Below are 27669 nucleotides of genomic sequence, written 5' to 3'. Positions count from 1 at the left end.
TATGACATAACTTAAAGTGTGTCCAGAACTTTAGCTTCAAGACCATTTGGAAAATGTGGCCATTTTAAGTTTCCCAGCTGTTGCTGGTTCCTCAGGACCTTGGAGGAGGGGTCCCTTGAGGAACCTGGATGGTGCTGATATCTCTGAGGGGGAGGAGGCTGTTTCTGGGAGTGTGAATTTTTATTCCTAATTGTGCTACAAACATAAGTGTGGGTCTCATAGACACAGTGTCCCCAGGTCTGCTTTCCAGTCTGGTGACTCACAGCACAATTTGTCATCTCAAAGCAATATTTATCTGTGGAAATATAGGCATTTCTGGGAAATTGCTAAAATATCTTTTTTAGCCTAAGCTAACCAGGGGGTATTTCAAGGATATCATCTATGTAGCTGCTTCATCTCAGCCTAAAAAGTGCAGTGAAGAGTCTGAAACCCCTTGGTTCCTATCCATGAAGAACTGCTCTCCTTATTTCTGGAACTGCAGTGGAGGTTACCAGCATCAAAGCTAATCCTGCACCTTCAGTCACCCTCACCCTAATGAGAGTTCCCCTTCCTCCATGATATTTAGAACATTAGTGATGGGGGGCCTTGTTGAAGCTCTAGTAGTGTCCACTGCTAAGTACACATGTCTGACAAACTGGGGGCTCCTAGAAACACTTGGCAGCTTTGTAGGGGACTGACTGATAAGGCTGCCAAATAAAATATAGGATGCCCAGTTAAATTTGAACTCTAGGCAAACATGTATTTTTCTTTTTTGTATAAATATGTCCCATGAAATATTTGGTACATGGTTATACTAAAAAAAATTACTCACTGTTTAACGGAACATATTTATATTCAAATAAAAATAAAAAAATAAAAAACCCCAAAAACTTAAGAAAAGTTTTTGTTGTTTATCTGAAATTCAAAGCCTATCGGGAATCACTTACTTATATTTGCCAAATCTGGCAACCCTGGACTGGCAGGAAAGAACAGAGTCCAGTCAGGTGTGCATTATTGCTGCTGCTGAACCGACAGGCTGTTGAGGATGAGTCAGGTCTTAGGGTGACCCTGCTAAGGACCTCAGAGAATCCTTCGCAGGGCGCTGCGGAAAACAGAAGGCTCATGTTGAAGTCTTCATGGAATTTATATTTAGCTGTATGAATATGGACAGCAGACATCAAAGAATGAATATATCAGACTTCAGAGAGCCAGATATAACTATCTACGTACCTAAGCGCTAGAAATAATACATTCTTGTTTTTAAGGTTACATTGGATATTTTGCTTCCAATCCTTTTGGATAATGGTTGGGCTTGGAAGGAGGATGCGCTTCGCTCTTAACTGTTTATAGTGAACAGAAATCAAATCGAGAGGGTCTTTTTTATCTACCAAGTTTGTAGCGCTTAATGAATGAGTTTTTTAAGCTGAAAGACTTTTCTTTTCAATTACCTGAGAATACCCACGATGAATGGGAACTAGTTTATTATCTTAATGTCATAACTGCATCTACAGAGTACAAATTAGAGTTATCTAGTTAAATTTGAAAAACCCCTCCACCCCAACTAAATTGGGTAATTCCAGAATAAACATTGTCCTGGGGATTGCGTTTTCTGTCTGTTCTCTTATTGACCATGCAAACTAGGAGATATCCAAATACTCACTTTATACCACAGTATTTATGGGCTCCATTTATACTTGAATTCTTTAAATAAAATTACATATTAGAATAATTACTTAGGCATACCCTACTACATTTTTTAAAAAAGGATTGAGGTGGTTTTATCTGTATATTTTATGAATCATCACTAGAGGCAGGCAGAGCTGGCATCAGTCTTGATCATCAAAGCTGTCTGCAGAGAGTGGCAGAGTTTCAGCTGGGCTTCTAGGGTGAGCCAGCTGAAACTTTCTCTTGAAGACCTGGCTCATTACTGTGGCCAGTCCAATTTCTGTTTGCATATTTTCTTTATCGGTAAGTGGGGTCCCACCTGGGCTCTTTTCTACATCGACTTTTCTAAGTAGTTTCTGCAGATCTATCTGACTCTTACCAGGAGTATGAAAACATTTGCAACTCTAGTTGGTAAGACTTTGGGCTTGGGTTTCAGGGTAACATGCTGCAGGCCAGAAATCTAACTAGTGAATTCTGGGCCTTTGTTGATGGAGCAAGCAAGCTTCATCCTTTCACCAAAACTCTGTTGTTGTTTTTTTTTTTTTTAATTTTACAGTAAGTAGATCTTTAACTGTTATTAACATAGGTTCATCTTTTTTTTTTTTTTTTTAAATGGTCCCACTTTAAGTGCTTTGGGTGAGGTTGGATTTCCTGAGCAGCAAAGGTGCCATGGGTGCAGGGGGTGGAGGCCAGGTGGGGGGGCCCGTGGCCACGGCTGTGGCGGTGCGGGCCGGAGCACAGCCGGGATGCTCCAGGGTGGTTAGAGCACAGGAAGGCACATTTGTAAGTTCAACAGCCATGTAACGGGTTTGCCCAGCGGTTGTACAGGAAGAACCTTCTGAGAAGGTACTCAGTGCTTCCTGGAGCTTGCATAATTCACTTTCCAAAATGCAAAACCCTTTTTGCAGACTATTAAGTTTTCGGTGGCAGAAATGGGATGGACAGAAAATGTCTTTCAATATTCCTAAACTCTGAGCTATGCAGTTTTGGCACCAGTTTGTCCAAAGTTTTATTGGATTTTTTTTTTTTTTTTTTTAATTTTTCAAATTAAAAGAGAAAGTTCAGGAAGTTACAGAGGTAGTAGAAGCGAGCCAGCAGGGCCGCCTAGGCTCAGGAAACACGTTACAGAGGCAGAAGGGCCCTGGGAGCTCAGGAGAGGGAGAGGCAAAGGGAATGTGCCTGGGGGGAAGGAAAGGGGAGGAAAAGTGGTGGGCATGCTCCGGAGAGGGAGAGCTTACAGCATGTTTGATGCTGGGAAATTTGAAGTTCCAGGGTGATCTTAGCTGGCTTTTGCCAAGTGATGTATCTGTTGAAATAACCACTGTTTCTGGTGAGGGTGGCACAGGGGGAGGTGTAATGAGCTTAGACTGCAAGTGAGAGGTTTCTTTCTTTTTTTTTTTTTTTTTAAAGTGAGAGGCCTGGTTTTTTTTTTTTTTTGAAAAATCTTTTTGCTTTTAGCTTTCTTCTTCGTCGTTTGAACTTGGGCATGATTTTAGTCTAACAGTCTGCATATTAAATGGAGTCCAGGCAGTCGCCTCACTCTCGCCATGAAGAAAAATTCAAATTAAATCCAACCTAGCCATGGTCTCTCCATAATTGCCCCTCAAAAATTTTGTGCCCTGGCCTAGTAGCTCATTTGGTAAAACGTCATTCAGTTGCACCAAAATTGTGGGTTCAATCCCCAGGCAGGGCTCATACAAGAATCAACCAATGAATGCATAAATAAGTGGAGCAGAAAATTGATGTTTTTCTTTCTCTCTCTCCCTTTCTCTTTAAAAAGTCAATGAAAAAATTTGCAGCAATTTACTCTTTCATTTACAGTGTACGAGGTGGCCTATTTCCTTCCATCCACACTGGGTTTTATTTTTAAAAGGAATGCTAATCTGGTAGGTAAAATATGCAGTTTCCTCACTTTGATTTCCATTTTTAAAAAAATTTTATTTTTATTTAAAATATTACAAATGTCCCTTTATCTCCCCAATGACCTGTTTCACTCAGTCCCACCCCTGTCCCCAGGCCCTTCCCACCATTGTCCGTGTCCTTGGGTTGTGCATAGACATATATAAATTCTTTGGTTACTCTCTCCGCCTTCACCCACCCGCCCTCCTCCATCCCTCTGACATTCGTCAGTCTGATCCATGCTTCCATGTCATTGAATCTATTCTGTTCATCAGTTTATTAAGTTCTTTAGATTCCACATATAAGTGAGATCATGTGATGTTTGTGTTTCTCTGCCTGGCTTATTTCACTTAGCATAATTTTCTCCAGGTCCATCCATACTGTTCCAAAGGGTACAAGAATATTCTTCTTTACAGCTGCGTAGTATTCCATGGTGTAAATGTCCCACAGCTTTTTTATGCACTCATTTACTGATGGGCACTTGGGCTGTTTCCAGATCTTAGCTATTGCAAATTGTGCTGCTATGAACATAGGGGTGCATATATTCTTTCTTGATTTCCATTTTTAAAATTATGAAGGAAATTAAGAATTTTTCATGTTTGTTGTTCATATTTATTTCTGTGAATGGTCTATTCTTATCCTGTTGTCAGTGGTTTTATTTTGTTTGTTTGTTTACTGCCATTAAGAGAGTTTAAACATTTATGAAGTTGAACTTTACTTTTATGGCTTTTGTGTTTGAGGCTATGCTTATAATGCCTATTCTCCTTTCAAGATTAAAAATAATCCATTTTTTTCTGGATATTTTTTGGTTTCTGGTTTGTTTGTTTCATTTAAATCTTTGGCCTTAAACCTAAATTTATTGGAGGGTAAAGGGTGAAGCCACTTTTGGGGGGAATTCAACAAAAGTGCCAAAGGCCCCTTCACTACTTTAGGCAACCCTGCTCTTCACTGTAATACTTCAAAGAGTAAAGATCTTATAAATTAGAAAGTGCCCCTGTCTCCAGAGTAAGGATAAGACTATGACTGAAATATTGGTCTCCTGAGGGTGTAATATTCTGTATTTGCTGTTTTATCAAAACTGTCGTAGTTGAAGCTCATTTAACTCTATGAGTAGAATAAGAGCTTGAATGAAAGCACAGACATCTTAGGAATTTTCAGTCTGTAAACAAGTTCTCTTGGTCAGCATCTTTGTTAAGGAAATTAACAGGAAGCTGGACAGCTTAGAAATGCAACCTCACTATGTGTTGGGCCAGGCTCAGAAAACTTCCTTTTAACCTTTTAATTATTTACTCAAAGATGAAAGTTTGGTCCAAATATGTTTTACTAAAAGGAACCATATTTCAGAGATTGATCTGTAGATAAGTTTGTATGAAAATGCCACAGGGCTAACCACGTGAAAGAAATCTTCCTCCTAGTTTTTTTTATTTCAATGCAGATTTAAAAAATCAAGCAATTAGATCTAATTCCATAAGACTTGTTTTTGTAAAAATGTTCTCATGAGCATCTGTGGTAGAAGGATTAAACAAAGACCTAGTTTATCTAGAGGGGAGGTAAATGAGATACTATGACAAACTAGCTTGTTGTTTATTATTTAAAATGCTCTCATTTCTTTTTTTTTCTTTTTGCAGTTTTCTCCCTTTGTGAAAAGTATACTATTATCAAAATTTTTATTATGTGTCCCTTCCATACTTCATTTATTACTCAGTTCATGAAAGAATATAAACAGAATATCAGGTCTTAAACATGTTGTAAAATCTGAAATCTAAAATCTGAAAGTTTCTTTGAGGACAGACATTCTAGTATCTTCTCTTATTACTGGTCCAAAGTCCATGTTCCTGATGCTTTGAAAGGCTAAAACTCAAAACATCAGAGTTTGGAGTAAGGAAAGGTCTATTGATGGAGAAGGCACCAATTGGGAAGATGGGAGCATTGTGGTACTTCAAATCCATCTTAAGAAAGTACAGAGTCCAGGCTTCTTTTATACCAAGGGAAGGGAAAATGGGAGGGGCTGTTTCTGTAAAACTCAAGACAAATTCCTCTAATGATTAGCATATCTATATGCAAGACTCAGTGATTAGCCTGAAGGCCATGGGAACAAAGCAGGCTTGAACAAATTTGAGTCAGAGAGACTGTGCATTTCATCCTGAGCACTCTGATTTAGTAATATCTCTACAACATCCCTGAGTGAGTCTTCAAAGCTATTCTTTCAGTGATAGTAATCTCACTGCCTTATAAGGTTGTCTGTGGCATTACTGGGTAGGTTTTCTTTTTTTTTGGGTAGCTTTTATTATAGGAAGTTTCTTGTTTGGGTATAAATTGACTCATTCATGGGAGAATAATCATGGTGGTGAAGGGACATGGAATCATATCTGTGATATTGTTATTTGTAAGAAATATATATTTAGCCATTCAGATGACTAAAACATATATCTCATATATATTTCTTCTTCATCTACAATTCCTGGCTCACAGCTCTCAGTCTCTTGAAATTTCCTAAACAATGAGAGTGAAAATGGTGTCTTTTGTTATATTAATGAGGTGACTTTTAGAAAGCACCTAAGGATGGGGACTGATTGCCAGGAGACCCAACCATGTGACTAGAGGGTTGGAATTTTCAGTCCCACCCCAAAACTTTCACCTCCCAGGGAGGGGAGGGGGTTTGGAGATTGAAATAAATTGTCAATGTCCAGTGATTTAATCAATCATACCTATGTAATGAAGTTTCCATAAACACCCAAGAGGATGGGGTTCAGAGAGCTTCTGGGTTGGAGAATACATGGAGGTACCGGGAGAGTGGCTTGCCTGGAGAGGGCATAGGCGTGTCATGCCCCTTTCCACATACCTCACCCTGTGCATCTCTTCCATCTGGCTGTTCCTGAGTACAACAAATAAATAAAGCTTTCACAATAAATCAGTGAACTAGTAAGTAACATGTTTCTCTGTGTTCCGTGAGCCATTCTAGCAAATTAATTGAACCAAGGAGTGGGTTGTAATATAGGTAACAACGATGGCATTCTGAGTTGGAGGGGCTTGTTGGAAACTTCAGTCTGTAGTCAGTTGATCAGAAGCACAGATAGCCTGGGTTTCCGGCTGGCATTTGAAGAGTGTATGCGTTGGCAGAGGGCAGTGATGTAGGGCTGAACTCTTAACCTGTGGAATCTGATGTTATCTGTGCAACATATTCCTCCCAAATTAGTGCTTTAAAGCAAGCATTTTATTATGCTCAAAGATTCTGTGGACTAGGAATTTGGATGAGGCATAGTTTAAATGACTTTTCTCTGCTCATAGTCTGGGTCCTCAGTTGGGAAAACATGATGGCTGTGTTGACTCAAGGGCTAGAGGCTCATATCATTTGCAGGTGTCTTCCCTCATTTGTCAGTTAAGTCAATAGCAGGGTCAATGGAACACTTCCACATGGCTTCTCTCCATTGCCTGGGCTTCCTCAAAGTATGGCAGCCTCAGGGTAATCCCCTCATGTGACATCTGGGGGTCCCAAGGTTAGTGTCTTAGCAAACTAAGTGGTAGATGCACTACCTTTTCTGACCTAGCCTTGAAAGTCATGCAATGTCACTTCTTCCATGTTCTATGGGTTAAAAATGGGCCATATTTCCACCCAGATTTTGGGGAGGAGATATAGATCTAGGCTCTACATCTCTCTTGACACAAAAATTTCTGATCATTAAAAACCCCCACACATATCTATTTAAAGGAAATTTAAATTATAAGACATATTGTAAAAACCTCCTCAAAGAAAAACAGCCAGTCAAGGGCAGGGGACAAAGCTAAGTGTGTCAAAGTTGACAGATATACAATTATTGGCTCTTTTTTTTCTGAGGGGGCTTTTTTCTCCCGGAAAACCCTTCTGCAAAAGGAGCTATGACTGCATTAAACAAGTAATGTTCCCACATTGGGCTGCTTTTGAGTCCCCCTTTAGCCATAAATTTCTGGCAATATGCCTCCCACTGTGGGCCTTTGGCTTCTCCAGGATGACCTCTCATGTACTAAGCTGCCTTTCTTCCCAGGGATCCACATCTGGGTCCTGGGAGACAAACACCTTTGTACACTGTCACCGGAAGTGTAGATCTTGTCCAATGCAGCCCTCTTTGCTATTTACAGTCAGGCTAATCTAGTCACATCTTTGTATCTTTAGACTTCATACAGCAGAGGCAGAGATTCCAGCCTCTGGCCTCCCAATCTTCAGAGGCTGTAGGTCAAGCTCTTTGAGAGTTTCATAGAAGCCCTTCTTTCCTGGATTAAGGTGAGGGAAAATTATTTTTCTTTCCTTCCTATATTCCATCCCTTCTATAGTTCGCAGAACTCTTTCCAAAGACATTCTCTCTATAGGTTTCCTCAGTTTCAACCATCATGGAAATGGAGGTGGGAGATTGAGCGATGTTGATAGAATCAGTTTCACAGTCCATAGGATGTATTGCTCCAGTGGTCTAGCAACTCAATTTAGACATTGTCCTTAGTCTTTGGGGTCACTGGTGAAACTCTAAATCAAAAAGTACTATTTTGATATCTTGCTACCCTTCAGCCAAGATTAATCAAGCAGAAATGTCACTTCCCCCATAGCAGTGTTTAATAAGTCCTAAGAATGATAGGTCAGGCTTACCCAAGTTTAGAGGAAGGATTTTCCAGGAGCATTTCAAAGCCAATGGAGGTTGCATGACATTTTGAGAGAAATTTGTAAGAAGAAACTTGAGAGAGGAGTGGTGGGTGATCTTTGTAATCCAAATGCTTGCCTCATCTGCTCTAATTTACTCTTTACAGTGTGGTGAAGGGGCCATTCTAAAATGAAAACCTATACGTATAGTGCTTTCTATATCTTTTTTAAAAGATAAAGCCCAAATTCTCAAGAGAAGTAATTTAAAACAACTTTTTGCAATATTTGAATATAATTTGAAGATAATGCATGTAGCTTCCAAGGAATTTTGGTTTTGCCATGGACAACGTGGGCTACATTCTCCCTCATCCTCATTCTCTCTCTCGTTTTACTTTCTATTTATATTCCATTTCTTAGGATAAGTTAAAGTAGCCAGGATGGGCTTGTCTATTAGGCATAATAGGTACAGTGTTTAGGGCCCATGATACTTTAAGGGGACCACAAAAATATTTTCACTTTAAGAGGAAAAACTGAATATAACAATAATATTTAACAATCCAGCCTGGAGTATATTTGTCTTTATACCAAAGCAGTGATAAAAAAATTTTTTTATACATATATCTATTTTATGGAGGAAGGGGCCCATGAAAATAAAAGTGCCTAAAGCTCACAAAAGTTATAACACAGTGAAAGTAGCTAGCTTTATAGCAAATAAACATTTCTTAACCAACATCCATATTCAAAATTCTTCAGAGTTTTTCTGTTTGTGGGTTTGGTGATCCGTGTCATTCCTGGCTGAGTTATGCAATTTATTGGTCATAAGTTAAAACTAATGTAGAACATAAAATTCCGAGTAATATTTATTTGGGCCCGGCCGGGCATGGCTCAGCAGTTGAGCATCGACCTAGGATCCAGGAGATCATGGTTCAATTCCTCATCAGGGCACATGCCCGGGTTGCAGGCTCCATCCCCAGTAGAGAGCGTGCAGGAGGCAGCCGATCAATGACTCTCTCTCATCATTGATGTTTCCAGCTCTCTCTCTCCCTCTCCCTTCCTCTCTCTGAAATCAATAAAGATATATTTAAAAAAAATTTATGTGGTCACTGACTAAGCCTTCAGATATGGATTTAGTATCTTAATTTGGTTTAGACTTTCCTTAACACAAGTTTTTCTTTTCTTTCTTAAACAAGTTATTAAATTTACTATCATTGGCTTTACCTTTATTTTTTACCAAAATCATGGCACTCTCTACTGGCAGTTTAAAGAACACTTCTGCATGCTTAGATAGGAAGCACGAAGGAAACTATGAGTTGAATCCTACCGAGAATGTAATTTACAACGCGAAGAGAGACATCTCATACTACCCTCTTCTCTTGATAATTCGATGTCTGTTTTCTCCACTTGGTCCCTTAAAAGTCAGGTTCCTATTGAACCATAATTTCCAAACTCCAATCCTGATTTTTCTTAGATTTGTCTTTTCAACTCCAGGTGAAAATCATCAGCTAGACTAAGGATGCTGTTGAGCTATCTCCTTGGATAGTACCTTGCAGAGTTCAGGAAATTCACCTCTCCCTGATCTCTTATAGAATGTTTTTCTGTCTCACTTTGTCTTTATTTCTACAAACTGCCTTCCGTGGACACATCTTAGGCTCTTTCTAGTCCAACTCATTTGCCTAATTCTCATTTTTGTATCTATCACTTTCTCTATGGAATTTTCCGACTGACCTGTTTCTGGCTTTGGACCTTCTCCTTGACTATATTTTACTCCTCTGGTTGGATATGTCATGCCATCAACTCCCAGATGCTGTATCCTCTTAAGGATCTAGACTGCTGGTAGCTCTTGGTCTACCAGCTGTTCCCATACTGGCTGCTTATCAGAACCACTGGGACTCTTTGTTAATTAAGAGTCTAGATATCCAGGTCTCTCCCCAATGGGATTTCATTCAGTCAGTGTTCTGGAGGCCCTGGGAATCTACATTTTAATAAGTAGCTCAGGAGATTTCTGGTGTAGCTCTTGTGTTTGGAAACAACCAAGCCACAGGATAAACTATGCTCCTCTGAGGGCACAAAGCTCTGCATAAGGTAGCCCAGGCCTATCCTTTGTCATCTCTACCTGCCATTCTTCTGCACACACTTTCCTTCCTGCAAGTCCTTTCTCTTGTTCTCTTTTCCTAGCTGGAAAATTCCTTCTCATCTGCTAAATCCCAGATTAAATATTTGTAATGCCAACGATCAAGGCTGGGGTTATTCACACTAGATCCGGGCAGTCCGAAGGAAAACTGTGGCGCTGAAGGAAGATGAGACATTTTTTTATTTGGCTGTGGCAGGCTGAACGTACACAAGAGATAAACCCGCATTCTTCCCTGTGGCAGCTGGCGGGCCAGGCATACACAGGAGACAAACTGCATCCCGGGGGACAAACTGTACCCCAGAAAGTCCCGGGCCAGTCTTATAGGACCCAGATCAATGGTGGTTCTCAGCCAAGAATGAGTCAGACATTAGTCAGCTAACATGGCATCTGTTATGACTATGCTATAACATGTTTACATAACTGGGGCCTTCTGCCAAGAGAAGGTGGTGATAAAGTCTAAGGGTTTTCACTTTCCCCACAATATCCCTATTCTTGAGGATCTGTCTCACTCTCTTCCTGCTTTGCCTTTTCATTGAGAAAATGAGTTTCTCATCTGTGCCACTACACATCAGTAAGAGCCCATTATCACATTGTTAGATTCACAGCCTAAATCCAGACATTAATGACATAGGAAGCTTAGCTAGCAAGCGATATTCAAAACATGGTCCCTGGAGCTCCTGCCTAGAATCATCTTTAATGTGTGATCAATGAAAGATTTCTTTCCCAGATCTATTGAATCAGAAACTCAGCATACAGTTCACAATTGGTAAAACAAATAGTGCAAGTGAGTCTTTTATGTCCATTAAAGTTTGAGAACCACTCCTCTATCAACAGCAGAGATTCAAGACATCAGCTCAAGTGGCAATCCCTCCATGAACTACCTTAATCAACAAGACATATGCCAGGAGGTCAGAGCATTCACAACTTTATCAGCACCAAGACCTAGGGGTTGGCTTCAGTTATGTGTTGCAATTAATAGTAGTGACACTAGTGTGTACCCACCACTCCTTTTTTAACAGCAATTTGCTCTTAAGTCCCCCAATAAAAAAAAATCTACATAAAATAAAATATGCTTACAAGCAGCATCTTTATTAAACCACAGGTCTCCTTAAAAAACCTGAAAATTCCCCAGCCTTAGGAAATGCCAGAATCCTAAGTTTAAGAAAATGATCTTTTTATAAAACTCCCCAAAGAAAGCATAGACAGTAAACTCTCTGATGTTGCTCTTAGTAGTATTTTTTCTAATATATCTTCTTTCGCAAGAGAAACAAAAGAAAAAATAAACAAATGGGACTACATCAAAATAAAAAGTTTTTTCACAGCAAAGGAAACCATCAACAAAACTAAAAGACAATCTATTGAATGGGAGGAGATATTCACCAATGATATATTCCATAAGATGTTAATATTCAAAATTTTTTACAGACCTCACACATCTGAGCACCAACCCTCCACCCCTAAACAATCCAATTAAAAAATGAACAGAGGATCTTGATAGGCATTTCTCCAAAGAGAACATACAAATGGCCAACAGATGTATGAAAAGATGCTCAACGTTACTAATCATCTGAGAAATGCAAATTAAAACCACAATGAGATATCACCTCACACCTGTCAGAATGGCTATCATCAATAAATCAACAAACAACAAACATTGGTGAGGATGTGGGGAGCCCTTGTGCACTTGATGAAAATGCAGATTGGTCAAAAAATTTCAGATAGAACTGCCTTATGACCCAGCGATTCCACTTCTGGGTATTTATCCAAAGAAACCCAAAACACTAATGCTAAAGAATATACAGAGTGGGGCAAAAGTAGGTTTATAGGTGTTTGTATGGAAAATAATACAATAATTAATAAATAACAAAAGAATAAATTCTGTGTTTCTTCTATTCACAACTGTAAATCTAATTTTGTCCCACCCTGTATGATCCCTATGTTCATTGCAGCATTATTTATCATAGCCAAGATATGGAAGCAACTTAAGTGTCTATTAATAGAGAAATGGATAAATAAGATGTTGTACATATACATGACAGAATATTACTCAGTCACAAAAAGGAATAAAATATCGCCATTTGAGACAGCATGGATGCACCTAGAGGGTATTACGCTAAGTGAAAATATGTCAGCGAAAAACAAGTGCCATGTGATTTTACATATATGTAGAATCTGAAAAAGACAAAATAAACAAGTGAAACAGAAACAAATTCATAGATACAGAGAAGAAATTGATGATCACCAGATGGGAAGGGGGACTGAGGGATGGGAGGAAATGGTGAAAGGGATTAAGAAGTACAAATTGTTAGTTATAAAAATAGTCATGGGGTTGTAAAGTACAACAAAGGGAATATATTCAATAATGTTGTAATAGTTATCTTTGGAATCAGATGGGTACTAGAATTATTAAGGTGACCCTTTTGTAAGGTATATACATGTCTAATCACTATGTTGTACAGTTGAAACTAATATAATATTGTGTGTCAAATGTAATTAGAAACTAAATTAATTTAAAAATTAGAAACAACTTACATTTCAGTCTTTTATCCATTTTGAGCTTATTCTTGTGTATGGTGTAAGTTGTCAGTCTAATTTCATTTTTTTTTTGCATGTACCTGTCCAATTTTCCCAATACCATTTATTGAAGAGACTGTCTTTACTCCATTGTATGCTTTTGCCTCCATTGTTAAATATTAATTGAGCATAATGGCTTGCATCATTTTCTGGGTTCCATTAATCTATATACCTGTTCTTGTGCCAGTACTAGGCTTTTTTGATTATAGTGGCCTTGTAGTATAACTTGATATCCGGTATTGTGATGCCTCCAACTTTGTTTTCCTTTCTCAAGGTTGCTCCAGCTATTCAGGGTCTTTTTTGGTTCCATATAGATTTTGGGAGTGTTTGTTCTAGATCTGTGAAATATGTCATTGGTATTTTAATAGGAATTGCATTGAATCTATAGATTACTTTTGGTAGTATATATCCCAAGAAGCCTGAAACACCAATCAGAAAGAATATATGCACCCCTATGTTCATAGCAGCATTATTTACAATAGCCAAGATCTAGAAACAGTCCAAGTGCCCATCAGTAGGCGAATGGATAAAAAAATGTGGTACACTTACACAATGGAATACTATGCAGCTGTAAAAAAGAAGGATCTCTTACCCTTTGAGATAGCGTAGAGAGAGTTGGAGAGTATTATGCTAAGTGAAACAAGCCAGTCAGAGAAAGACAAGTATATGTGATCTCACTCATATGTGGAATCTAATGAACAAAATAAACTGACAAACAAAATAGACCCAGACATTGAAGCATGCAACAGACTGATGTATTACAGAGGGAAGGGGGTGGGACAGGAAGAGATTAACCAAAGAACTTATATGAATATATGTATAACCCATTGACACAGACAATAGTGCGGTGAAATCCTGGGGAGGGGGTGGGAATGATGCAGAGGGAGTCAATGCGGGGGGAAAAAGAGATATCTGTAATACTTTCAACAATAAAGATAAATTTAAAAAAACAACGTAGAAACAACAGCAGAAATAAATGCCATAAGCATTCTAAAAATTGTATACTGTACTCAGATATTGATAGAATTGATTATAAATACTGGATTAGGCAAAAAAAAAAAATTTCACATCAAGTTGGATTTCCAGGGGCCGTATTCTAGATCAAGTGGATTATTTCCTCTTATTGTAGTGAGCCCACATGAAGTAATAAGAGCAACAGTTCCTGTTCTCAATGTTTTAATCAATTTTCCTTCCCACATTAGAGATTAACTTTCAGACTTTAGAGAAACCATATGATGAGTAATCTAAATGTATGAAAAAAAAGCAAAAACCAGATGAAAACACAAAGCAGTAATAATAATGTTTGACTCAAATGTACATCATTTCTGGTACTTGTATACATAATAGAAGCTTTGCTGTCATCTAAATTAATACTCTCCACCTCCTTCCTATCTGCTAATTAAAAGGCTATAGCTTTGTGCTATTTATATCTATGTAATAAGGCTTTAAATGTGAAACACATTGGCTACCATGGATAGACTTAATTTGTTTAAGACTTAATTAGTTTTTTTCTAGGTAGGATAAAATATTTGTTGAATGGATATTTTGTGTTGATGAGCCTTAGCTGAGAGTCAATATATATTTTGAGTTCTGTAAAGTTGGGAGAAATTCCTTAAGCCTTCTGGAACTCTTTTTTTTTACTGTGTAAAAAATATGAATTTCAACATTTCTTTCAACTTGGTTTTGCTTAAACTGTTCAACTTTTTGTGTGTCGGGAGTGTGAATAGTCATGTCACATTCAGCATAATCATTGGTATTAGGTATTCTACCCCCCTCCCTAATGCTAACAGTAGTTATACGATGTTTGTAAAATTATGAGAACTTTTTTGCTTAACTGAGTTTTCTAAATTTTTTATGGCTAACATCTATTTCTTTTATAAGATTTTTAAAAATTGTAAAATATACATAACAAAATTAACCATATTAATTATTTTATGTATACAGTTCAGTGACATCAAGTACATTCATGTTGCTGTGCAACTATCACCACCATCTGTCTCCAGAACTTTTTCATCTTGCCAAAATGAAACTCTGCACCCATCAAGCAACACCTCCCTAATTCCCTCTCTCCCATTTGTGGAAACTACCATTCCACTGTACAAATATCCATTTAAATTCTTGTTTTCAGTTCTATTGGGTATATATTCAGAATTGAAATTACTATGGAATTAAGTGGAATAAACAGGGTAATTCTATGCTTAATTTTTTGAGAAACCACCATTCTCAATATTAGTTTTGAGCATCAGCTGAATGTTGCCTGGTTTAATCTGCAAAGAAAACCCTGGTTTGGCATCAGAGTTTATTATTTTTGATGGGCATTTCATTTTGGTAAACTCAAAATAAAATATATTTTAAGTGTTAGTTTTAAAATTTTTTATCTTCGATTTTAGACAAATCCAAGGCAGACAGTTTGATGGACGATGTATTCTAGGAATAGAAGAGTATTGAAAGAGACAAATATTTAAACTTTGTGGGAAAAAAACCCTAAAACCATATCTTCTGGGAAAAAGACAAATGAAAAATGCATGGAAAATTGATTATTAATAGATTGTTAAAATTTCCCACTAGAAATGGACCCTATCATCATATTTTTACACCACATTTATCATCTTTTTATCAGAGAAATGAAATGGTATCAAAGTCCTCGTTTTAATGTGTAGTTGAAGTTGGGCTGGCCAAGCTTTCTGGTAAAGAAAACTTTTTCTGTGGCATAGTAAAGCACTTATATTCAGGAATGAAGGTCACTATGGATATATGATATATCTATTACATAGTATACAGTGTAATGTACATAAATGGAAAGAGAAAGGAGGCCAAGGAAACAAAATAATGCTTTCTGCTCCTTACCAAGCTGTATTTAATTGAGAAGGAAAGACTGAGCCTCCTCATTAATGTACAGACTGAATGCTTTAATATTTGTTACTTGGTGGTCTTCACAAGACTTTGGCTAGTATGATTTGATAAATTCTCATAATAAAACATGCTATGTAACAGTTCTGGCCCCCCAATTATAATGTGTGGCAGGAGTTTTCCCCAAACCACTGTGCAATTCTCTGACATCAGCCAAGTGCCATCCAACTCAACTCAACACTATCTACCCAGAGATAACATCAGATTCCACAGGCTAAGGGTTTAGTCCTACAAGACTGTCCTCCACCTCAGATGCCAGTGAAAATCCCAGGTTGTTACCTGCACTTCTGACCAACTGGCTATAAATAAGAGGTTGCCACTATTTTATTAAATAGTAAATAAAAATCATTATGGCACATTTAGAGAGAGGGACCATAAAAAAGGAAAAGTTTTATATTGCAGTACCTTCACTGACACTTTTTTTGCTTTTTGAATAAGAGATCCCACGTTTTCATTTTGTACTGGGACTTGCAAATTAGGTAGTTGGCCTTGTCTGTAGACCTTGTTACTGGATGGTTGGGGGGGTCAATGAGTCTTCTGGGTAGAGAGGTCCCAGAGACCTCTCTGATGGACAAAGGGACCTTGGTTGATGTTTCAGGTCCACATAGGAAAGTTTGTGAAAAAAGCGCAACTCTGGATTGTTGACCTTGTATAACCATTAGGGCCTAGAATGAACATACATTCACCTGCCTACAGGCAGGTAACAGCCAACATTAGGGAATGCGGAGTGGAAGAAGATGGTAGAGAAGTGTTTGCCTTATGTAATCTGACATGTAGGAGACAGAAGGAAGTACCTGCAACTCAGCTCCTGAAGGTTGTTGCTGCGTCAGATTTAAGTCAGTGTTGCAACATTATTCAAGAGAAACTGGAAATTCAGCTCTTTTCTGTGAAAAACTTTAGGTGACTTTTCAGAGCGTGGACAAACAAAACATATCAAAGAGAAATATTTGAACCAGGGGCCCCTGGCTTGCAAGTTCTGGCATAGTATGAAGCAGGCTGTAAACTCCTGTAGGCTCAGCCACTCTGGCCTAATTGTCATGCGTTGGAAAAAAAAAGACTGAGCATCTGTGTAGAAAATTAAAGAGCTATAAAAGTAAAGAGCTTATAAACACCCAAGGGTGTTTTGCAGGGACTGGGATTAGAAAGGATTTTGTTGCAGGTTAGAGAAGACATGTATGTGTCCATTAGATTGTGGTTTTCAGCAGTGACATCTTGTGACAGTGAAAGAAACAATAGCTGTGCTAGGCAAGGAAACCTTTCTGCTTTTCACCAGCAGCCAGACATTTTGAATGAATAAGCCTTTGGGCTCAGAAAAGGAAAGGGTAGGTCAGAAGAAAGAGATCACTGATTTTCTATTAATAAAGCCAGGTAGGGGGAAAGAGATGTACAGTGGAAAAATACAACATGAGGCCAAACATATATTCCAAGCCAGTAATACGGGCTATACAGGCTTATACTCTGATTAAATGCCATAGCTATTAAAATAGAGAACTTACATTTAAGTTTTCCTTTTATTTGTGGAAATTCAATAAGAATATTTCAGGAGAGATTAAGAATACTATCAATTTATAGTAAATGTGTGACTTTATGGACTAGTACTGACTCATAATAATGTTGCTTAATATTTATTAAACAATGAATTTTAGTGGAGCTTGGCACTGTCCTAGGCTAAGTATGTCTATCAAGTGTCTTATTTGGCATTTAAATTCATCATACATTTTTTGAATTTTAACTTGAGGGAATTCAAGTGAATGAAAATATACAATTATTATTTACTTATTTATTTATTACCATGTACCAGGTTAGATAGCTGGGATACAATAGCAACTTAGATATTTACGCTTGCTATTTTCATGGAGCATGCGTCTAGTAGGTGTAAGAAGTATGAAGCAAACACTTGAACAAATAATTAGCTTCAATTGTGGAGACTGTGAGGCAATAATTTTAGGATGTTTCAGCTGAGACTTGAAGGACGCTTGAAGGCATACAAGAGTCGGTATAGACTTGAGGAGGGAGAAAGAATGCTTTTGTTACCATGTAGGAGTAAAAGGAGTAATTTCCTCCTATTTCTTTTGCAGTTCCATTAATGTCAGTAGCTGACAGATAAAATATGATGTTCCGCAAGGACAAAGCCTGCCACAGTTATAACTTCCAATGTGTTGGTACATCAAAACCTAAGCAAATGGGTTTGGATTGAAATGACACTTTTTTCTTGGTTTGCTTTTCTTGTTGGTAGGAGGATCTTAGGTAGACAAGATTAATTTTTTTTTAGACATGTGTAGAAATAGTAGATTCCTAGAGAAAAATTTATAATAGATCAACGAATAGATGTTATTACTACTACTACTGAGCACGTGCTGAAATTTTGTTATGTAAAACTCTCTCTGCAGAGAGGGAGATACACTATTTTAAAATATATCTTTATGTGGTTACTCTTCCAGAATATTTATATTTAAAGTTATTTGATTTACAAGAATCTTTTATGAATTGTGCTCATTACTTTAATGTTGTGAAACAATGAAATTGAGTGAATTTCCCCCCCTTGAAATTCTTTATTCTTTTTTCCTTTTTTTTAAAGAAAGAGTTTTGTTTTGTTTTTTAAAAATATATCTTTATTGATTTCAGAAAGAGGAAGGGAGAGGAAGAGAGAGAGGTAGAAACATCAAGGATGAGAGAGTCATTGACGGGCTTCCTCCTGCTCGCCCCCTGCTGGGGATGGAGCCCGAAACCCAGGCATGTGCCCTGCCCCGGAATTGAACCGCTGAGCCACGCGCGGCTGGGCTCTTCTTTTTTTCTTTATTCAACTTTATTCTGCTTCCCTTTTTATACCCATTTAGTATGAAACGGTGAAAGAAAAAGGAGGAAGAGAAGAAAATAAGTGTGAATGGGCAAAGAACACAAGTTGCATAGATTACAGATAATTTTTACAGGTTTATTTTTCAAACAAAACTATCTAGATCTCTGAATTTTTCACCACCCACAAAACCTGTTTTAGTTACAAATTAATTTGTCATTGTTTTTACTGTTTATGGAAAAATATAATCACTCTTTATCTTTGTGAATTTTTTTTCTTTTTTGTTAATCTTTACCTGAGGATATTTTTTCCATTGATTTTTTTTTTTAGAGAGAGTGGAAGGGAGAGGGAAAGACACACAGAGAGAAACATGGATGTGAGAGACACACCGACTGGTCCAGAATAGAACCCTCGACCCTTCAGTCCACGGGCTGATGCTCTAACCACTGAGCAAAACTGCAAGAGCTCATTTGTAAATGTTTAAGGAAGGTCAGTGTTTCCTATTTGTGTATGATCTTTATTCTTCTGATTTTGCTTCAGTTTTGAATAATTTCGCCCCCCCAAATGCATGTCTTTTAAGATACCTATTTGAGACATAAGAATATGTAATGAGACCAATACATATAATATGTAAAAAATTTATTGCCTTAAATATATATTCATTTATCTCATTTCCAAAAAAGTGAGATTCCTTGTTAATTTTGTCACTTTAGTTCCTTTTTGGAAATAATGCCTTATAGATATCAATGTACTATCTCACACTTTCTTTCTCTTAGAAAGTTTCTATTGTGAAATATAACATACATTCAGAATTGTGTATAAAATACAAATATATGGCTTGATAAGTTATTTTAAAGCAAACACTGATGTAACAAGAGCAGCAATAGCTTTTCCAGGTTCTGTAGTCATCTAAACAAAATTATAGAGACATCCAGAACACTCCATTAAAAGAAAAAAGGTAAAAAACATATCCCCAGAACACAGTGAAGTTCTGTTACTGTTGTGGTACCTGGCACCATTTTTTTAATGAGCTTCTCCATCATCAACTGGAAAGAAAACATTCTAGAATAACGTCATTAAAAACAGCTCTGATAAAGCACGGTCACTACCACGTATCATAAAGCAGGAACAAGATATTTTACATCCACAGAGGTATGATACAGTCCTGCCCTACATCTATAATACTAGAGATACAATTAAAGAGGCATGGTTTGAGACTTGATTCTGTTTTCCCAGCAGAGGGCCCCCAGGGTGGAATGACAGCTCTGGGCAGAAACACACCTTCTCAGACAGGCCTTCCTTTCATTAGTGGCATGGTTCTAGGTACTGACTGCTCTTCATGAATATCATCTAAAAACCATTTAAGAAAGACCAAAACAAACAAATGAAAACAACAACCGTCCACCCCCCACCCCATTGGACTTACGCAAAGATGACCAAGTGGAGGCAGCCAAGACTCGCCCTAATGCCTCTTTCTTTAGTATCTCCCTGCCCTCCACAAATGGGGGCCAGTGTCATATTTCACCTAAGGAACTCCTGAGGTTGCAAACCAGCGCCAGAAATGGTTTTGGAGAGAACAACTGAAAAATTCCTATGTTCTGCAAAGATGCAAGTAAGGAAAGGTTATGAAACCCAAGACACAGGAAAGGGAGGTTGTACAACTATTGGTGCAACAAGGATTTCAGAGCCCAGAGCTAGGACACTGTTTTAGTGTGAAATTCATTTTGAGCAATAGACTTATTGTTTTATGCGGAAACTTCTGGACATTGACTTGGCCCTTCTTGCAGGATGGGGGTACAATCCCAGGAGTGCCTTCTTTAGGGCACTGGGACCTGCTGAATCTCATAATTATGATCTCTCTGGGCACATCCCTGTGAAGAACAGAAGGGGAACAATAGTAGACTGAATGTCTGGTGTTCTCAGATTAATCTTTTTTTCCCTGGTGTTCTTCTCATATATATTTTTTGGTATTTGGTATGATTTTCAAATAGAACTAACTTTTTTCCTATTAGTTTTAATTTTACCATCAATATAACCAATTCTTCTGAGACAATAATAGATGAAGCGAGGCAGACAAAAATAATGTATGCAATTCATCATCTCAATTTTCCAATTATGAAGTGGTCTTAATGTTCTTTTTAGAACAGCACTTCTTACCTTGTCCATAAGCATGAGTGATAGAGTCCAAGGGAAACTGTATTCATAATTATATACGCATATCTTGGGAGAAAGAATTTATTGCTTTTTTTTCAGATTCTCAAAGGTCTTTGAGAATAAAAGACTGCATATCTAAAGTACTGTAGGAGGAATCAGATTTCTTCATTAAATCAATAAATATGTATTGAGAACATAATATGGGACAGGCATTGTTTTAAGCTTGGGCTACAGCTGTGAGCCAGACATTCTTCTATTGAATTGACATACATTTCACAAGAAATGTCATGGAAATTAGAGAAAACAACGAAGGCAAAATGCTCAGATTCTAATCTCAGATTCTACAAATGTTACCTAAGAACATACAGTGGAAAAGTCTGTCCAAGGGTTATTATTTATGTAGAGTCAAATATCTGGAAAATTGACCAAAATTTTCACTTTCCATTGGATTATTTTCACATTGTAGACATAACTGTGGTGTTGAATGATTTAGTTTCCTCATTCTAAATGGTCTTGCAGCTTTGAGACTCTTTGAATACTTTGAAATAATGCATGTTGTTGGTACAAGGCAGTTGTAGTGTGGTTGGAACCTGACCTTTTGTAGAAGCCCCTTTCCTACTGTGAGCATCTTTGTTCTTTCCCTTGCTCTTATCTGGCTGGAGTCTTTCTAGTCCAGTTAGCATTAACTGCCACTGGGTGGAGGTATAGCATCAGGCAAGTAATGTTTCCATAGATTTGAGGAATTTCCCTGACGTAGCCATCATTTTGCTTAGCTATAATAGGTAAAGATTGTGAGTTCCTGCAATTTTGAAGTGCAATATTTTATTAATTATTTGGTCATAGCCATTGAGTTCTTTTGCAAAGTCTTAAGACATATTTTTAAAAGTTAAGAATGTTAATTTTGTTTTGATAATTTTATGACACCCTTCAAGATAAGTAGAGAAATCCTGGGAGTGTCTCAAACCAATACCAGTAATTACTTGTGTAGGTGTATTTTATGCTGCTGACATGTGCTTTATATAACCTTAATAAGTAATGACATGACTTAAGCTCCCCTAATACTGGGAACTATTCAGTGGTTTCCTGTTGCCTTGAGTTAAATTGCAAAATTGTATATTGAAATATTTCTCAAGTTTAACCAGTGTTCATATACTGATAACTACATCCAGGAAAATTACTGTTATTTTCAATACCATATCAGAAAGCTTTCAATTTATCTGAATATCTATCTATCACCTATCTATCAATCATCATCTATCTATGTATCTATCATCTCTTTCTGTCCATAGTCTATCCATCTAACTTCTGTAATCACTCTCTACCACTGAAAGACTTTTTCATGAAAAAACATCTCTAAAATCACCTACTAAATAATTTCTTTTTTTAAAAAAATATATCTTTATTGATTTCAGAGAGAGGAAAGGAGAGGGAGAGAGAGAGAGAGAGAGAAACATCAATGATGAAAAGGTCATTGATGGGCTGCCCCTTGCATGCCCCCAATTGGGGATCAAGCCCGCAACCCGGGCATGTGCCCTGATCGGGAATCGAACCCCGACCTCCTGGATCCTAGGTCGACACTCAACCGCTGAGCCACACCCGGCTGGGCAATAATTAATTTCTTAATTGCTAATATTGGACCTAGAATCAGACTCTTAACCAAAGGCTAATATAAGACTAATAGGACACATATATGGTGAGTTATAATTATTATTTTATTTATACGATCATTAATATACGACCTGCCAAAATACAATCTTCCCCTCTGTAGCTTCATTGTTCTTCTTTGTTTGCAGGAATGGTGTCTCAGATCAGATGTGCACTGAAGGACCGACCAGCCTATAGTAATGTATATTTTCATATTCACCTGATTGAATTGAACTGTGGTTTTGAATTCTGTGGTTTTGGATTAGAAGCAATTGTTATCATTCTCTAAATACTCTTTTAAATTCTGTTTTTAGGCTTTCTTTCTTCTCTTTTAATGAATTAGTCATGAATTTTCAAAAAAAAGTTCAAATAAAACATTTAAACGTTTATATATATGTTTACTACTTTGTGATTTGAAGACTTTTATAAAACACCAAAATCAATTTTGTGAAACAGCTTAGACAAGTACATGACTTCTGTACTGTAGTTGCTTTTTCTAGTTGCTTTCTTTATGAGAGATGAAAAGAAACAGCTTCTTAATGTTAAAAGTTGCCATGACTCCTTCACAGTGAATGAGAATAAATTCTCATTTGAAAGGAATGTTTAGAAAATTTAAAAGTTACATCTTGTGACTATAATATCAGTTCTGTGATTTGTAAGGTAAAATAAAAACACATCTGCCCAACCCACTAATTCTTTTTTGACTGGTTCATTCATTAAATGCCAGAGGCAACATTTGTTGAAATGACAGTAGGGTATATGGGCAGTACATGGGTTTTTTTGTTAGATAGACCTGGCATTGAATTCTAATTCCAGCTTTTAATTAATCTAATGATAGACAAGAAGGGTCTGAAAAATCTGGAATATCAGCCCAAGAAATTTATACTTAACAGGAAATACTTTAAACTGCATCACTGATGGGTTCTTGAGACAAGAAGTGATATAGTTGGAATATATTTCTGTTCGCCACTCCTCCAAGGTTCAAAGCGGAGCATTTGATTGGCAGGTTACAGGTCATATGCCCATGTCTTGGCTGCCATTGGGCAGAGAAACAGGTGATTTTTCTGCTTTTGTTCTTGTACTAAAAGGCGGGGATTCTTCATTCTGACAATGATATATATTTTGGGGAACTCTGCCCAAAGATGTTGGGCATTAAAATGATGAATTAATTTCTATTTCCTTGGGTTCAGGTCTTGTAGCTGATTCATTTTACCTCGGTCACATTGTTCAACATACAGCGGTCATGCATATGTACACCTTTATTCACTAACAAATGAGTGCCCACTCTGTACCAGGCACAGTCCAATGCTCTCAGGGAGCTTAATTCTATCTGGGGAAGTAGATGATGAACAGATGAACATAAGTAAACATAACGATTTTAGAGAAGTATAACTGAGAAAAGAGTGGAATGGGTAGAGCGAGAAAGGAATTAGAAGGTAGTCAGAGAATGGCTTTCTGATGTGTAACTCCAACTGAAAAAATTTTAAACACTATTTATGGAACCAGTACATGGGCTGGAGGATTGACCGTACAGGGGAGAGAACAGGTAATTACAGAATCTAGCTGAGGAGAAACAAGATGGTGCGTAGGTCACAGCTGCACCCGCCGCCTCCCGCAGCCACATCAAAATCACAGCTACAATACAGAACCACCGTCACTCAGAGCCTCCTGAGATCCGGGTGCACAGGAGCCCCACAACCAGGGAGCTGAAGAAGCACCGAGACCGGTAGGAGGGGCGGAGACGCGGGCGGGTCGGGGCTGAATCGCAAAGACACGGCCGCGAGCCCACACCCGGTGCCGCAGGTTAAACCCGGGAGGACATCTTGGCGGTAGAGGGTTCCCAGAGGAGGGAGGGGTCCCAGCCCCACACCAGGCCCCCAGCCCAGGGCTCCAGGCTGGGAAGAGACGTCCCCACACCTTTAGGCTGTGAAACCAGCGGGGACTGTCCCTGAGGGTCGCGGAGGCTGCGGGAGCCCCAGCAGCTCCTCTAAAGGGCCCGGCACGGACTCACTCGGACGCTCCCTCTGAGCCCAGCGCCGGGCAGCAGCCTGAAAGGACCTGGGACCCTCGGGGAGGAACTAACCTGCCTGAAATCCGGGCGAGAGGTGGAGGGGCGGCTTCCTCCCAGGCAGAAGGGCTGGCGGAGGCCATGGCTCCTGTGGCGAGTCCTCCCCGCACACAGCCGGCAGGCAGGCGCCATATTTGAATCGCCAGCACCTGACTCTCACCTTTGGCCCCGCCCCGTGATTCCCAGAAGCCCCGCCCCTCCCCACCTGCAGCTCATCCAGGACATTTCCAGTGGCTTTTCTGTGCAAGTGGCCTCTCCAGCCTCATGCTTGGGGCTTTCCTAAAATCTCTCAAACAAGCAGCATCATGCCCCATACAGCTTGATAAGTGGCCCCAGGCCTGGCACTAGTGGCAGCTGCATTGGCTCATAGCTTGGCCTCTCCTGGACAACGACAAGCTCAGCACAAGTAGCGGCCAACTACAATTTGCTATGTAGCTCATGCTGGGTGGCCCTGGGCAGGGCACTGGCAGAGGTTGACTTTGCACCTCCTGGGAGGCCCCAGAGACAGTGCACCGGGTAGTCAGACTTGACCACACTGGATTACAACCCTACCACATCCACGAGTGACACTCAAGGGGCCTACTTGGTGAACACCAAAGCTCCACTGAAGTAAATCCTGCTCCATAGGTGTGTCTCCAGCACAGCATTTCTTTGGCTGTAGTTGCAGCTGATCCTCACAGATGATTGGCAGGGGGTCAATTCCTCCCAGTAACACCAACAGCAACCAAGGCTCAACTACAACAGGACAGTGCAAACAGTCCACACAGGGGAGCACCTAGAAGGCCCAGCTCAGGTGACTGGGGAGACTGAGCCACTGGACCCTACAGGACACCTATTACACAAAGCCACTCTACCAATTCCAGGAGACATAGCAGCTCTACCTAATACATAGAAACAAACACCTGGAAGCAGCCAAAATGTGGAGGCAAAGAAAGATGTCACAAAGGAAAGAACAGAAAAAATGTATAGAAGAGGAACTAAATGAAATAGATCCAAGCAAGCTAACAGACAGAGAGTTCAAAATTTTGTTTATAAGGATGTTCAAGCATACTATTAGGGAAATAACTGAGAAAATCGATAACATAATAAAGTACCAATTTGAAATGAAGGCTACATGAACTGAAATGAAGAATAATTTACAGGAAATCAACAGTAGAGTAGAGGACGCTGAGAATCAAATCAGCAATTTGGAACATGAGGAAACAAAAAACACCCAACCAGAAGAGCAAAAAGAAAAAAGAATCCAGAAATATGAAGATAGTATAAGGAGCCTCTGGGACAACTTCAAGAGGCCCAACATTTGTATTATTGGGGTGCCAGGAGGGGAAGAAAGAGACCGAGAAATTGAAAACCTATTTGAAAAAATAATTACAGAAAAGTTCCCCTACCTGGGGAAAGAAATAGACTTAGAAGTCCAGGAAGCACAGAGGGTCCCAAACAAGAGGAACCCAAAGAGACCCACAGCAAGACACATCATCATTAAAATGCCAAAGGTTAAAGACAAAGAGAGAATCTTTAGCTTCACAGATAAGAAAAAGCTAAAGGAGTTCATCACCACCAGACAAGCACTACAGGAAAAGTTGAAAGGTCTTCTTTAGGAAGAAGCTAATGAACAAAAGAATCTGATGAACTAAATAGATCCAGAGACATTGACGCATGCAACAGACGATCATATTTCAGAGGAAAGAGGGAAGGGGGGTGGAGGGTGGGAAGAGATTAACCAAAGAAGTCTTATGCATATGTGCTTAACCCATGCACACAGTCAATAATGGGGTGAAGGCCTGGGGAGGGGGTGGGAGCAAAGTGGAGGGGGTCAATTGGGTGGAAAATTGGGACACTTGTAATACTCTCAACAATAAAGATAAATTAAAAAAAAAAAATCTAGCTGAGACATCCTGGGCTTTGAGCTCCCTGAGTAGAGTGTGCTGTTGTTTCTTTGCCCCTCGGCGTCTAGTCTCTGCCCTTATGAGCTTTGTGGACTAGTCACCTGGGCTCCTTTGCATCTGGCTTTCAACTGGGCTTGGCCAATTAGAGACGAAAAAGCAGGAGATTGAAGGGTAGAAGGAGAAGGAGGCTGGAGTGTTTGTTCCTTCCTGAAAATTCCCTACAGCTTTGGGCCATGATTTTGCCTTCCTTCTCCTTGAAGTCACCTTCTCTATCGGGTGGCCCCTTTGTCAGAAGTACAGCTCTTTCTGGTATCAGTAACACAACTTCCTCATCTTGCTCCTTCAGAGCTTGAGGGGGTGATGGCTTCCAGCTGTTGTAAGTCCCTGGGAGCTTCACCATCTCTTACACCTCTGTAAATAGTTCCTTTATTCAATGCTCTTTAGTTAATCCTTTAAGTGTGCATGCTATTTTTTTTGGAGGGGAGGCCTTGGATTAATATATTTAGCATGAATGGAAAAGAAGGGATGGATGTGAGAGACACTGTGGTGGTAGCTACAAGGTTTGGCATCTGGCTGGGTATGGTGAGGGAGGTGGAAAAATGATGACTTAACAAATAAAGCATGGTATGACTCTAGAAAAATGTTTGAACCTTCAACTAAGAACTCACTGTAAACCCTGAAGAGTGCAGCTTCAATAGAGTACGGAGAATAGAAGTTAAATTGCCCCTCTTCCAAACGCCCCTCTTAGACTACTGCTGTTCAAACATATTCTTACCTTTTGAGCATCTATAATTTAGAGTCAGGCAGGGTTGGGAATGTTGAAAATGAAACACAGATATAGACTTTACAGTTGCTAGATTTCAATATTAATTGGATTTACATCTTTGCTAGAGCTGTGTCCAATGTTTTTTTTGTATGTGAGTTTTCCTGCCTAAGCTAGAAAGGTAACAACTTGAGTGTCAGGACATTGTAAGGATCTCATGCCACTTTCATGCATTCAGGCAATCAATGCTCAGTAAATGGTTCTCAACAGTTCTTGTCTGAGTGCAGGGTCTTATGTCCATTGCAACGCAAACCTACCTCCTTGTGGTGTGATGATCTGTACAATGATGGTGGCTATATAATTATTTGTATAAATGTCTATTTCTCTATTTGAGGACAGGAATGGCGTCGTATTCATTCTTGAATATAGATGGATCAAATTCACGGTGTCTGCCACATTTAACTGCGCGAGCGTTCTTGCTTGTGGCATGTTTTCTCTTCCTGCGCCAGTGCTCTTGGCAGGGTTCTTCTTCAGCCATGGATGCTGGGCTTCTGTTTTCTGTCTGGGTTTATTTGTTATCATCATATCCTAGGGAT

General features: G+C 38.9%; 1 pseudogene across 1 annotated transcript; it reads right to left on the bottom strand.

The window, feature by feature from the left end:
* Positions 1–1783: 1783 nt before the first annotated feature.
* LOC308566086 (proline-rich protein 11 pseudogene) lies at positions 1784–26710 on the bottom strand (annotated as a pseudogene). The gene is made up of 2 exons: positions 26533–26710; positions 1784–2620 (listed from the first exon to the last, which is right to left on the bottom strand). The product of its transcript is annotated as a proline-rich protein 11 pseudogene (transcript).
* Between the last annotated feature and the right edge of the window lie 959 nt (positions 26711–27669).

Source organism: Miniopterus schreibersii (genome assembly GCF_964146895.1).
Source record: "Miniopterus schreibersii genome assembly, chromosome: 1".
Classification (NCBI taxonomy): Eukaryota; Metazoa; Chordata; class Mammalia; order Chiroptera; family Miniopteridae; genus Miniopterus; species Miniopterus schreibersii.
The sequence above is the reverse complement of the archived record's forward strand: the minus strand, read 5'-3'. Positions and strand labels throughout refer to the sequence as shown.